This window comes from Pinus tabuliformis, chromosome 4_2 (genome assembly GCF_031772625.1).
Source record: "Pinus tabuliformis cultivar Carrire ecotype Pingquan chromosome 4_2, CPIR1, whole genome shotgun sequence".
Classification (NCBI taxonomy): Eukaryota; Viridiplantae; Streptophyta; class Pinopsida; order Pinales; family Pinaceae; genus Pinus; species Pinus tabuliformis.
Genome location: NC_142304.1, coordinates 486,695,026 through 486,709,703, shown reverse-complemented (window position 1 = coordinate 486,709,703; position 14,678 = coordinate 486,695,026).

Genomic DNA, 14,678 nt, shown 5'->3' with positions numbered 1-14,678 from the left:
AGTGTGGTTTATGCCTACCACTTTAGGCTACTCCAAGAGTTGAGATTCAAGGAAAAATTACCCCTTTCTCAAAGACTTAGTGTCCCTCATTTCCTTCTGCAGTCAATCATGGAGATGAGTTAGAAGGTAAGGGAAGGAAAACACCAGCATTTAGCTCACCATGGCCTCATCAAATTGATAGTGGTATATTCTCTTAACCACTTGAGAATCCCTATCATATGGAACAAATTTTGGACATGGATAGGGAGACTTTCATAGAAACACAAGCCCTCACACCAGGAGAAACTCCAACCTCTAGTATTAGAGGAAGAGAAGGAAAAAAAGAGGAAGAATAAGGACAAAAGGCAAAGGAGGAAGAGGTAGCAAGAATAGAAGAAGAAAAAAGAAAATTAGAGGAAAAAGAGGTCGCAGGGATAGAGAAGGAGAAGTAGAGAAGAAATGAGGAGAGGAGGAGAAGAAAGAATAAGCCATAAGGACACTTCTACGCCCCAAGGAGTTGAAGACACCGAACAAGAAGTAGTTGCAACCTTTGCTACATTGGGAACTCATGTCAAGCCCAAGAGGAAGCAATCAAGACCAAGTAAAATGTATTTTAGAACTAGGAAGAGCACTAGAATTAGGCAAGGGAAGCCAAAAACTCCTACAAGGGTTCCTATAATTATTAATGACTCGCCCAACAAAAAGGAAGACATAGGACCTAGTGAAGGAAAAAATAAGGAGGTCGCTCCTCCTAAAACCAAAACCAAGTCACCCATAGCACCTATGACTAGGCCTACCACTAGGTTTGACACCTTTAAGAAGCCAAGGACACAATATCCCTTTGAGGAAGAGGAAAAGGATAAGCTATAGGAGGATTAGGGTTTGTTACAGGAGCAACAGGGTTTGCTACAAGAGGGGTAGAGTCTACTACAAGCAGGGTAGTGGAAGATACAAGAGCACAAGAAATATTCACAAGAGGAAGCCACCACCTTAAAGACTGATGGAAAAGACCTATAAGAGCTCCAAGAACCTAGCCCACAACCTAGTTTGAGCTCCTACTACAAATTCATTGAAGGAGGAAGGATTATCCCTAAAAAAAGTTCAATCCCACTCCTTTATGAGATGGAGATAGAGAGATGTAGAACCATCAGGTGGATGAAAATTGTTAAATCTAATAAGGTAGAGGATGTAGGCCTCATGGAAGAAAAGGTCATTGAAATGGGCAAAGAGTTTAGTGATTTGAGAATGAGAGAGTCCATGATAAAGGAGCAAATATAGGTAGAAAACATGAGGTTGAGAGAGAGGTTGCAAGAGAAACAAACACAACTTGCCACCATGTCAAGTCTCTCCATGGAAGAACTACAATGCAGACAACCATCAAAGTCTTATGCCCTCTTTCTCAAAGAACAGTGGTTGTAGTTCCAAATCAAAACCTTGGCACAATATGGATCTCTGCCTTTTCAGGACTATAGGCGGTTCATTAAATTTTGCAGCCAAACTAACATGGAAGACAGAGCAAAATTGGCTTAATTTTACATGCACAACCTCACTTTGACAAATATGAATTTTTGGGATCCCAATTCAAGATTGGGATATATGCGGCTCATGGCTTTAGCATCTTGGATGAATCATGAGGAAACAAGTGTTGAGGAGGTGAAAAGGGTAATTGTAGAAGATTAAAATGAACCATTGTATATCAAGGTAGAGCTAGTGATCCCAAAGGATGTCATTAGAAATCATGACCTCATTTCCAATGATGATGCTTTAGCACCCAAATACATTGCTACCTAGGAGCAAGCCATTCTACACTTTGGAGACACATTTAGGATGTTGGGAACAAATGCAAGCTTTTCAAAGGAGATGGCATGCCTTACCCCACAGTCTACAAATTGGAGAATATCACTCTCCTAAAAGGATAAGGAATGCCTTGGAGAGAGCACAATTATAAAAGAGGATCATGCAGATGATGAAAATCAGGTGGATAGGACTCAAGCTTAGTCCACATTTGTTGCTAGGATTACAAGAAGGAAGTGATGAAGCAGGAGAGGGGAAGGAGTTGACAGAGATAGAGAGGAATGCATGTTCTTACCCCCAATAGGGCACACCATTTGAGGAGCATTGGGATGTCAGGGAGGCCACTAGGGCCATGATCGAGCTGCACATGGATAACTGAGTTTCTCAGAGGATGAACAACACCTTCAGCAGGGGGGTGATGATGATTCCCTAGCTACATTTTGAAGATAAATATGCCATCATACAGCCTTAAAATTATCCTTCTCTTACATCAATTCACATATTTTGTTATATTATGCTTAGTAAGAGGAGTAAAAGGTGTTTTTCAAAGTATGTGGCCTAATGTGGGTTAATTGTAGGAAAATGAAGCATTTTTTAGGCTATTACTATGCAGGGGTTTGATGGAGACAACTAAGAGAGAATATAGGGGGTTTGTCCACCTCCTTAACTCCCTGAACCTGGCTTGGGATCATAATATCCTCTCTCACTAATTAGATTTCATTAGCAACCAAGTGATTCCTAGTCCAAGTGAAGATCAAGAGTGACAAGATCCACCATTTTTTAGATCAAGGAGGGAACCACTCCTACTTACAAGGAAGTTGCTTCAGCTGCCCTTTTGTATAAATAAATTAGAATAAGAGCTCATTAGGATTAGAATTTTTTCTTCAGCTAGGTGTAGCAATTGAGCTTCAAGATTGACATCGTTATTTTAATATTTTATGTGATGTATTATACCTATACATTTTTATAATGAGAATTTGGATTTTAAGTTTCATCTAAGTTAGTTTCAGAGGGCTGAGACCCTTGGGTTTGGACCCAACCGAGAGGCTTTGGTCCCTCTTCTTGTACTCATGTTTCTTATTGATTTGACGCAATTCATAGTTTCTTTCATTTCAGTAGAGATCAATTCATAAAATCATGTGGTTGCAGCCTCTACGTCACCTCTCTTATGGGAGAATGAGTGGAAGGATTCACAACCATAGCCCAAAAATATTGTGTTTATGATTTAATAGAAATATATTAGTGTTAGTTGTCTTGTTTTACATTTTATTTTTGTAAATTAGAAGTCAGTTTAGTGATTAGATCAGTGGTATTTCATGAATCAGATGTTATTTTAAATTCAACTCATCTTCTCCATCATAAGTTATTTCATTTTGTTAATGATAAATGGATGCATGAATGTGATTGATTGCAGAGATGGTTGACCTGTAGGGAAAGGCACCTTCACCACTTCCATCTTAAGTTCCTTGATCTTCTCCTTCCACTTCCGAACTTTGTCCCAAAACCCTGTTTTATAATCCATTCTGCCTAATACACTGAGAGCACTCATCCTAGTGCAAGACAGGCCCATGAGAGGTCTTAAGCTTGGCTAGGGGCTCAAACCAACCTCCTTCCATGTTCTTCAACTCCCATCCACCTCTACATACCCTCAAGACAATGGTTCCACCTTCAAAAACCACTATGATGCCCTTATGTAGCATTACAGGCCTTCTTGTAGCATTACAAGCCTTTTGTAGCAATCGTCTGTAGCAAACCTATAGCAGCATTTTCGTTCATTAGTTTTGATCCCCACTGCAACTTTGACTTAGCATAAATGCATAACGACCCCTAGTTGTGATTTTATGATCAGGGAAAGCTCCTAGGCCACTCCAACCCTTCGTTTTCTTCACTTCAAAAACATAATTGATTTAGTTTCTTTATCATGCAAGTAGGTTAATGATTTATAAGCAAGTGTGAACTAGGTAGATGGTACATGCAATTCTGATTGGTAGTTTGATGAATTATGCAAAATTAATGATCTTCCTTTCTACAACTAGATGAGGTAATTTGATGCATTCTACAAGATAACATAGTTTTCTTTCTGCAAGTAGATTAGCATTTTTTCCTTTCATGAATTGATTAGTTATCATTTACAAGTTGATTCAATGGCATTTACATTTTCATAACTAGAAGAAATTTGCAATTGTACCTTTATCAGCAAGCTTTCATTCTAATTCGGTAGGAGGAAAGGTCTCTGAGCACTTTTTGATCTAATGTCATAACTGAGGGTGGCATTAGTGGAATCCTATCTATCGTGCATATAACACTGTCACCTCAAAGTTTGTATGAACCCCGGGTTGATAATTTGAGTTGAGGAGCCCTTGGGAGTTGCAACATTCTTGGTGCAATACCAGGGCTCACCAACATAAAGGCATTCATCTCTGTATAAAATGAAATAATTTTTACATGAATGAATTTGCTTATATTCAATCCCTAACTTAACCAACAATTGACACACTTCTCTGCAAGTTGATGGCAACACATTCTCTTCAGGGAATATTTTAGTTTTTAGTACCCTAGAAGATTGTTCGAGGTTAAATCAATTAAATGTTTGATTTATCATGAACATTTTTGACATGTCAATATAAGCTAGGGTAGTTTATATACAATATATGGTTTTAGAATCCCCTTAAAGAAATATAAACGAAGTTGATGAATGTTTACGAATTGCGTACACCAATTGACAATGTAAAGTAAGAAATAGATTTCAACTCACTTTAGTAGGGTAGTGAATCATTTGTATAACCAACCAAATAGTGATTTGATTTCAAATAATATTAATGTGCATGCAAGTTTTGAGGTTCTATTTGCACCTGATCTAAACACAATTCTCTTATGTTCTTGCTTGATTGAGTCTTTCAAGTTGTTATCATAAAGATTACATTGGTGTCAATTACCCCTGTTATCATCAATATTTTCAACCATATGATCATTATCGTCATCATTGTTCCATCCCAAAGAAACTTGTATTCATTTCATTCAATCCTGCTTCATGCATTGCATTTTCACTATCATCATCATCATTAAGGCTAGGTGGCATGTCATCAATGTATGCTAATCTCATAGTTGGTAGTGTTCTCTTCAATCTTGCTCCTTTCACCCTGGTATGGTTTAAAGGATCGTTTGGATCATCTTGTCCAAATCTTAATAACCCACTTTGACCTTGGGTATTAGTAGGTGTATCGTCAATATCTTCTAGCTACCAACAAACACAAGCATTATTTAATGTTAGGAAACAATTGGATAAATCATGAATGCATCAATTTCAAATAAATACAAAGAAAAATGTCTTACACATAAAAATATAAAATGTATGAACACACACACACACACACATATATCAATTGAGTAATGGAACATTATTTTATAGACAACCTTTTTTATACAATAATTTAAAATAAAACAGAATTGTGACAACATAGTTTATAAAATGTCGGTCCACACTTACCGATTGCTCTTTGGTTTTTTGCCATTAATAACATCCTTATGGAGACCTTATTCTTACCTTTTCTTTCATGCGGGAGTACGTTTTAAGAAGGGGCAACTAATCAAAACTCATCCCCAATGGTAAAGTCCATAATATCCTCAACCAATATCAATCTATCAACCTCTATTTCCATATCTCCATCTTTATCATTTATAACCTCAACAAATAATTTGGTCCTATAATAGGGTCCCTCCCATTACTACTATGTATAAATCCTGCAATATTTTTGTGTGTGTATGCACGTCCATATATATACATAAGATTAACTCTATTCATTCTTTTCCATTTTCCAATTGGAGATGATGTGTATACATATTCAAATTTAGACCATAAACTGACATGCTATGCTTATATTTTGCTAGCCCTATCCATTCACCATTGTAATATGATGAACCATAATATGACATTAATATCCTAGTGGTTTGTTGTGAATTGTTTCTATGTTTAGATCCCACATGGACGTTTTGGAAAATAAAGAGGCCTAGATTTTCTCCATGATCGTATCATGTAGTTGTATCCCCAAAATTGAAACACCTCATACACTTCGGTTAGTTCTTGATCACTAGGCCAACAGAAATCAAATGTCTCTTTGTAAATTGATCTCAAATTCAAGGGCAAGTCATCATTTCCATCACATTCATTCTCAAAGGGTATGTAGTCCACCTTCCCCTTGTCTTTAAACAAAGTATGCATCCTTAAACTGGTTCTTGTTTTGTTACTTGTTGTCATCGATTCCTCATCTTCTGAGTTGGTATATGTGCACATATTTTTGTTAGAGATGTATCATTAGATAAATGATCATCGAACTCTAGGATGAAAGTCGGTGCTCCAGGAAACTTTAAACCAAGAAATCTATGTTATGAATATAATTATGTAAAAAGTAATAAATATAGATAACAAATAATAAACATAATAATATGTAAATAAGTAATAATTATTTAAACAAAGGGGCATGTCTAAGGAGACACGACCGTTCATAAAGGGACACCTGCTTGGTATATAAGCAAGCCCCTCACTCTAATTGTATAATCATTCTCATTCATACTTTTTGATATATATATTATTGTATCTCAATGGAGATCTTTATATTCCAAGTCTTCTCGAGTATTTAACGTGAATAACGAACTTTGTTTGTTCCATTGGTATCAGAGTCGTTCAATCCTTTGGCAAGCTCAACCACTGCACAAGAGCCACGCTCTTCGATCCAAGCCCTTGACCATCAAAGTCTCGTCAACATTGTTTCCATCAAAATTGAAGCATTTCACTACACTTTTGGAGTTTCTCCGTTGCTAAGTTTGTCAGATGCCCTTGGCCATTGAAAAAAAAAAAAAATTGAAAAATAATTATTATAAAACAAAGGATATAAAAAAAAAAATCATATTAAAAAAATGAGGAATTACTTAAAAAAAGAGAGATTTATATATGAGAAAAAAGTTAAAAAAAAAAATAAATATATATATATATATATATATATATATATATTTAAAAAAAAAATTAATTAAAAAAGAGTTATATAAATATATATACAAACCAAAAGAAACATTATATATATATCTTTAAAAAAAAGAGTCAAAGTGTAAAATTGACCTGAAATTTCGCAGCAGTTGGACTCAGCCCCGACGACAGGTCGCTCGCATCAACAACTTACCTATTGTCGCAGCACACCCCACATAACAATCATCTAAACCACAGCAGGCCAGCATCCAACACGTTATCTGCTTGCACAACAGCCTGTCACCGCCCCCATAGCACCACGTAGACACCGTTGTAGCCCACGCGTTGCCACAGTCTGGAAAGCCATCAATCGTTGTGCCCTAATGGGTAATCCTTCGTCGCAGTAGCCTTATGCTCCATCTCCTGAAACTCTATCATGTCAAGCCCCTTATCACATTGATTTGTTCTATCTACCCACACTTCTCATCATTCCACGACGACATTCATTGCCCAGTTTCATAAAGCACACAAAGATTAATTTGTTCGCTACAACCAACCACCCCATCACCGTGCATTTCACTCTACAACCTTGTTTATTTCTATTAAATATTCTAGTAGTTTGTGGTTTTCAACCTGCAACCCTTTTTCCGAAATACTCATTTCTACCATCGTGTATGTACAACCAATTGAATTCATTCAAACATTCCACCAACGGTACGATGCAGGATTGTTTAGTGGAAACATTAGAATTATAAAGTGGAAAAAATAGATAACTTATTAAATAAGTCTGAATCAAACATTTTACCAAGAACCACCGGTTCGTATAGTTTGTGGTACTGTGCAAGATTATTTAGGGGAAACATTAGAATTATAAAGTGAAAAAAAAAAAAAAAAAAAAAAATATATATATATATATATATATATATATATATATATTAAATAAGTCCAAAAATTCCATTCAGTTCAATTTAAGAAAAGTTAAGGGGTAAATGAAAAGGAGGATAATTTAGAATAAAAAAAATAAATTCAAAGTTTACCGAGGGGAGTTTAAGGGATATAAAAGATGATTAAAAAAAATACGGAAGTGAAATAAGTGAAAAAAAAAAAAAAAATTCAATTCAAGGCGAGATAGGGGCACTATTATAAAACCCTAAAAGTAACGCAAATTGGAGTAAACTAGTGAAGAGAAAAAAAAATGGAGCGTAATTCGAAAATGATGAAGGAAATTTTTCCTATAAAAGTATTCCAATTGCAAATCATAGATTAATTACATTAACATGGAATACCCAAGGGAAGGAGATTAATATCACTATCAACACAAGTCACGAGGACAATTACATCAATGTTAATCTGGAAAATCAACTATTAATTCCAGACTCAAACATAGGAGAAAGAACATATATTTTTGGCAAAAAGAATATGAAATTAACGACTTACAAGTAATAAGTGACCACTATGAATACACTTCTCAATTTCGTGTCGTAACTTTGTTTAACCCAAAACTTGACATTATTTTGGGTCATCCTTGGTTAAAAGAATTGGGTAGGTTCATGTTTAACTTAGAAAAAACTATTTTGATGTTTCCTTACAAGATGACGATGCCCATCATCTAGTATGTGACAATGAAGTCAAAATCGATAAAGCCTTCATCAAAGGACTTTAAGGATATTTCGGAATTAATGTTTCTAAGATAATAATAAAAACTATACCAAAGAAGAAAAAAGAGCTTGAAGAAGTCATCTCTAGTAAAGACAAAGAAGGAACTCAAGAAGCACTTGTTGGAACAAGAAGAAGAAAATTTTTGTTTAATCAAACATTATTAGAACAAATCAAAAGTTTAAAATATGATGAGGCTACTAAGAATAAAATCAACAATCCAGAAAGCGAAGAGGTTTTATGTCTAAGGAATCATAACCAAAACCTACTTACACAAATAAAGAAGCTTAAACGTGACAAGAAGTCACTAAATGATAAGTTAAAACAACTTTAAGAAGTAGTATCAAAGTCTCCAGTCATTTCAATCCAAGTTGAAGAAAGTGGAATGAATATTGATCTAGTGAATACCACAACTCAAGAATAAGACACGTTAGTTAAAGAAAAAACACACTGATATGTTGAGGCAAAGGAAATTCCAAGTGAAGATTTTATAACCAACTTGACAACATCAAAACCTGAAGTAAATCAAAATCTAGCCACACACATGATAAGGGAAACCAATAGAACTATTTGTCTACATCTGAATCACAAGAACATACATCTCAATCAATATACGAATCCATATCACCCATAACATAAACAACAAACTCATTTTCCGAAGAATAGTGAAGTACAAACAACTCAGTCCAGAAATAACGGTTGATCACAAGTTTCTAGTAATCAAAAGATTTCACAAAAGATTAATTTAGGATGGTCAGATCCTTCCTTCGTGTGACAATTTTATATATCACTCTAAGGATCATATCAAATTGTATCAACAAATATGACTATCTCGAGACGAGAATAATTTGTAGCAGAAAAAAGAGATCAATTCCTTTCATCAACAAGCTTTGAGGACAAAGATTTTTGAAGAGGAAGGCAATGTTATGAATATAATTATGTAAAAAGTAATAAATATAGATAATAAATAATAAACATAATAATATGTAAATAAGTAATAATTAGTTAAACAAAGGGGCATGTCTAAGGAGGCATGATCGTTCATAAAGGGACACCTGCTTGGTATATAAGCAAGCCTATCACTCTCAATTGTATCATCATTCTCATTCATACTTTTTAATATGCATATCCTTGTATCTCAATGGAGATCTTTATATTCCAAGTATTCTAGAGTATTTAACGTGAAGAGAAAACTTTGTACGTTCCACTCTATCCTGCAAATAATCATTAAGAAAAAAAATTAATTATTTAAATAATATAAAACAATGTTTAAAAAAAGAATACATATTATTTATATCAAATTGGAAAATTCCTTACCACAATTCCTATCGGATTCAAATCGATTGCAGGAGGCATACTACACTGTGGAATCTCATCATCTCTGTAATACCTTTGTACAATCACTCATTTGAATTGTTTATTTCCATGACATATAAAACATTCACAAACAACAATTTTTCTGAAAGTATTTATCCCATATACTATAGTCCTGACCAACCTCTTGTTCAGTGCAATCATTTGTTGTTTCTGTTAGCACTTGAATTTGCCTCAGGCTGAAGAAGGCGAAACTCAAGGTAACATCAAACCAAGCTCAGCCTCGTAGCTGGCCCTACGAGGACAGGAGAGGGCTCTCTCCAGTCTATCTCATCAAAAAGTTTTCTAAAAGGGGCTGACATGACTTTAAAAGAAACTGATTTTAGGCTAGTAAATTGATAAAAAAGGGGTTTTTAATAAAATGATGGGGTTTTTCTGGGCTGCATGGGGCAAAGAAACAGCTTGAACAGAGAAATGTAATCAAAAACACAGATTGCCTCCTGAGGCAAGGTAGGCAAGAAAGTTTAACATCAAATTGAGATTAAATGGAATGGCAATACTGTTGAGGAGCTGACAAGGGCATAGAGGATGAATCCTTGTCAAACAGAAGAAAACATTAAATATGAACAAACTTAAAGGCAGAGCATACAAAATATGAATTCTACCTTAACACTTCATTTGTTCAATTGGAAATGATCATGAAATGAAATGAACACATAACAGGCTATACATGAAACAAAGGAGGACATAAATGTTAAATCTCATACCACAAGAATCTCAAAAGCGAGAGCTGTGTATTTTCATTAAAATCTCTGTCAAAGACTGTACAATGGAAGCTCTGTTTTCTCTTACACGCATACCTCTCAGAATGCTCTCCCCCTTCCTTTACAAATGTTTTTAAATACAATAAAAAGCTCAGGAGAAAACCGATCCATGAAAGGATCAAACTGTTTCAACTCACATTATGAAAAATAGTAAAAAGCCACTCATCGGTTCCTAAAGAACAACGCTACATTTTCTGTGACCAATACAAAGGCAGAAACTGTAGTGTGAACCCTCCAAATCATAACTGAAGACTAGGATAAGCAATCTGTCCCTATTTTTCTGCTCAGGTTGATAATCCTCTGTTTAAATTCTGACTTTGACTTGACTTTGCATTTGAATAAGAACTAAAACAAAAACAGCGTAATATCTTCTCCAATATCAGCGCATAGACCAAAAACTTTTCCCTACAGGTCGATGAAAACTAATGAGTTGTTTCAACTATAATTGCAAGAATAGAAAGAGTCATCCATTTTTTCTAAAACAGAGCATTGTTTCCCTTGAATTCCTCTGATGGCCAACAAACTGGAGCGCAGATCCCGTTGGATCATTAACTGAAGTCATTAATAGGAGATCGGTTCCTTCGTGGCGTTCGGTCTTTTACTTCTCACCTTTCATTGCCAAGTTACATTTGCCATTTGAATGAAAATTTAATTTTTAAATGCAAATGCTTTTATAATCCAACTTTCGTGTCATTGGCATCCGAGGGGTAGCTGAAGTTCTGGTTCCCCAGCACGGAATTGATCACTGATGTGTTATATCCCAAGTTGCAGAGGAAGATTAGGTAGTCATGAGTCGTTGTGTCGTAAATGAGGCATGGATTTAGTGTTCTGGCAGGGTTCACTTCGCCCGATCCCATATCTAAAGGAGAAGCCTTTTTGTTGTAAATGTCTGTTATTGGGGCGCCCGCATTGTTCGTGAAAGTGGCAGTGGTGATGAGGGCTGACCTAATGGCAGCCACGCTCCAACTGCGAAGGCTTTTTTCCAGACGGCATTTCCGCAGACTCGTTAAGAGGTATCCAAGCTGCGAGTATGTTTACACCCTCTGATCAAGAAGAACAGAATTCCGTTTGATGCAACCTCTAAACTCAATTGCTCTCCGAGTCCATCTATAATGTTCAGGAAGCATTCCCCGTCGTGAAATAGAGCCTGATAATAAGTCAGATCTGTTCGTATTACATCTCGCACACCCGCCAGCAAGTCTGAAGTGATGGTCTTTGCAACTTGCCAATCTGATTCTTTTGTACGTGGAAATGTTTCAAAGTACTCAAAATACTTGAAACATAATCCTAACTTTGCGTCTTGATCATTTTCAGATAATGGACGTAACTTTATTAAGTCAAGGATATGTTTCAATGCAAATTTTCTTGAATGGTCTTCCCATAACAGGTTGAACAAATTATCCACAGTTGTAGAGTTATACAATGCCAAAACTTTTGCATCCTCTGATACAGAAAAATATTCTGAAAACAAGGCAAAAACAGATTCCATGCATCGACTCCACATGTCATCATTACACACCTCACTGAATCTTTCAACCTCTTTCATGCTCTCCATCAGATTCTTATTGTTAGAAGACGCGGGTAAATTGACTATTTCTGCAAAGCCCTGCATTTGTCTATATATTACTTCTGAAAGTCGTGTTGTTGCATCCAAATGCTTGAAAGAAACAACAGTTGGATCAATTGCAAGTTGTAGGATACGATGAAGGCTCTTAACCAGCATGGTTGCAATTTGAGGAAGACAAGCGCAACGCTCTAAAGCATCCATTAAGGCTGAACGTTCAGGCAAGTTATCACCATCATAAACACCCATCTTCAAAGACCAACTTGACAGTGAAACAGACTACTGAGTAGGCCCTTTGGCATTATCGAACATTCTGCAAATCCTCTCTGTTTCTGTTTGATTTCGCTTTGTCCTTGATTGCTGATGATGTTCTTTTTGTGCTTTTGCAGGGACAGGAGTTGCTGAAGCTACTACCATTGAACACTGTAGAGCTTTGGAACATTTACCTATTTATTACAAAGACATATTTGATGATTTCTTCTTCAAAACACTGTTTTGAAGAAGAAACAATTTCACACTATTGATAATAAAAATAAAAACTTTCTGAACGTTCGTACTGCCAGTGACAAGAAATGAACCTTGGTGAATTTGACTGCAGCGGACTGACAAGACGGAGTATAACATCGGCTCCAATGGGGATGGCAGCTGCCGCTTTTTGGAGGTGCCAAGAACCGCAGAGCTTTGGGAGAGCAGACAGTGCCTCCGTCCATTGGGCGATGGAGTCATCACTCCAACAACCAACACAAGATTTCTGACTCATTTATGGACTGAAACATGACTGAAAAGACTGAAAAACTAACTTAGCAAACCTCACACTAAAACTGTAATGAAACTGGAACAAAATGTTTCCCTTTGGCTGCTTATTTATTTACAAAATCTACCCTAATCTGTTCTACAAACAATAGATCAGGTAATACTAAAATGCCAAATTAACCATTCAAGTAAACCTGAAAATGATGTCGCCTGAAAATGTTTCCACCAGGACACAGATGTAATTGCTGGCAGCCCTTCATGCACGTAATGATCCTGGTCATGTAGAAAACAACCTGATCTATCAATCAAACTGAAAAACATTTCCATGTATGTTGCCATAGGATCGCGAAAGCCAGAATCTGTTGGTTGCCCCAACTCCGCAATACATACCTCCAGCATTGCATGAGTGGATCAACAAGCACTGGAATGTCTGGATCGAATTGGAGTCGCCAGGTGAATGGTTCAGCCTGCATATGTGTCTGACTGCTGTCCACCATTAGCATCAGATCTGCAATTTGATTTCATGTACTGGGACAAGACAATCAACAAGTCGAATGTTCTCCCCAGTATGGTCGCCAATATGTTAGCGCTCGAATTTGCCTCAGGCTGAAGAAGGCGAAACTCAAGGTAACATCAAACCAAGCTCAGCCTCGTAGCTAGCCCTACGAGGACAGGAGAGGGCTCTCTCCAGTCTATCTTAGCAAAAAATTTTCTAAAAGGGGCTGAGATGACTTTAAAAGAAACTGATTTTAGGCTAGTAAATTGATAAAAAAGTTGTTTTTAGTAAAATGATGGGGTTTTTCTGGGCTGCATGGGGCAAAGAAACAGCTTGAACAGAGAAATGTAATCAAAAACACAGATTGTCTCCTGAGGCAAGGTAGGCAAGAAAGTTTAAAATCAAATTGAGATTAAATGGAATGGCAAGACTGCTGAGGAGCTGACAAGGGCATAGAGGATGAATCCTAGTCAAACAGAAGAAAACATTAAATATGTACAAACTTAAAGGCAGAGCATACAAAATATGAATTCTACCTTAACACTTCATTTGTTCAATTGGAAATGATCATGAAATGAAATGAACACATAACAGGCTATACATGAAACAAAGGAGGACACAAATGTTAAATCTCATACCGCAGGAATCTCAGAAGCCAGAGCTGTGTATTTTCATTAAAATCTCTGTCAAAGACTGTACAATGGAAGCTTTGTTTTCTCTTACACGCACACCTCTCAGAATTCTCTCCCCCTTCCTTTACAAATGTTTTTAAATACAATAAAAGCTCAGGAGAAAACCGATCCATGAAAGGATCAAACTGTTTCAACTGACATTATGAAAAATAGTAAAAAGCCACTCATCGGTTCCTAAAGAACAACGCTACATTTTCTGTGACCAATACAAAGGCGGAAACTGTAGTGTGAACCCTCCAAATCATAACTGAAGACTAGGATAAGCAATCTGTCCCTATTTTTCTGCTCAGGTTGATAATCCTCTGTTTAAATTCTGACTTTGACTTGACTTTGCATTTGAATAAGAACTAAAACAAAAACAGCGTAATATCTTCTCCAATATCAGCACATAGACCAAAAACTTTTCCCTACAGGTCGATGAAAACTAATGGGCTGTTTCAACTATAATTGCAAGAATAGAAAGAGTCATCCATTTTTTCTAAAACAGAGCATTGTTTCCCTTGAATTCCTCTGATGGCCAACAAACTGGAGCGCAGATCCCGTTGGATCATTAACTGAAGTCATTAATAGGAGATCGGTTCCTTCGTGGCGTTCGGTCTTTTACTTCTCACCTTTCATTGCCAAGTTACATTTGCCATTTGAATGA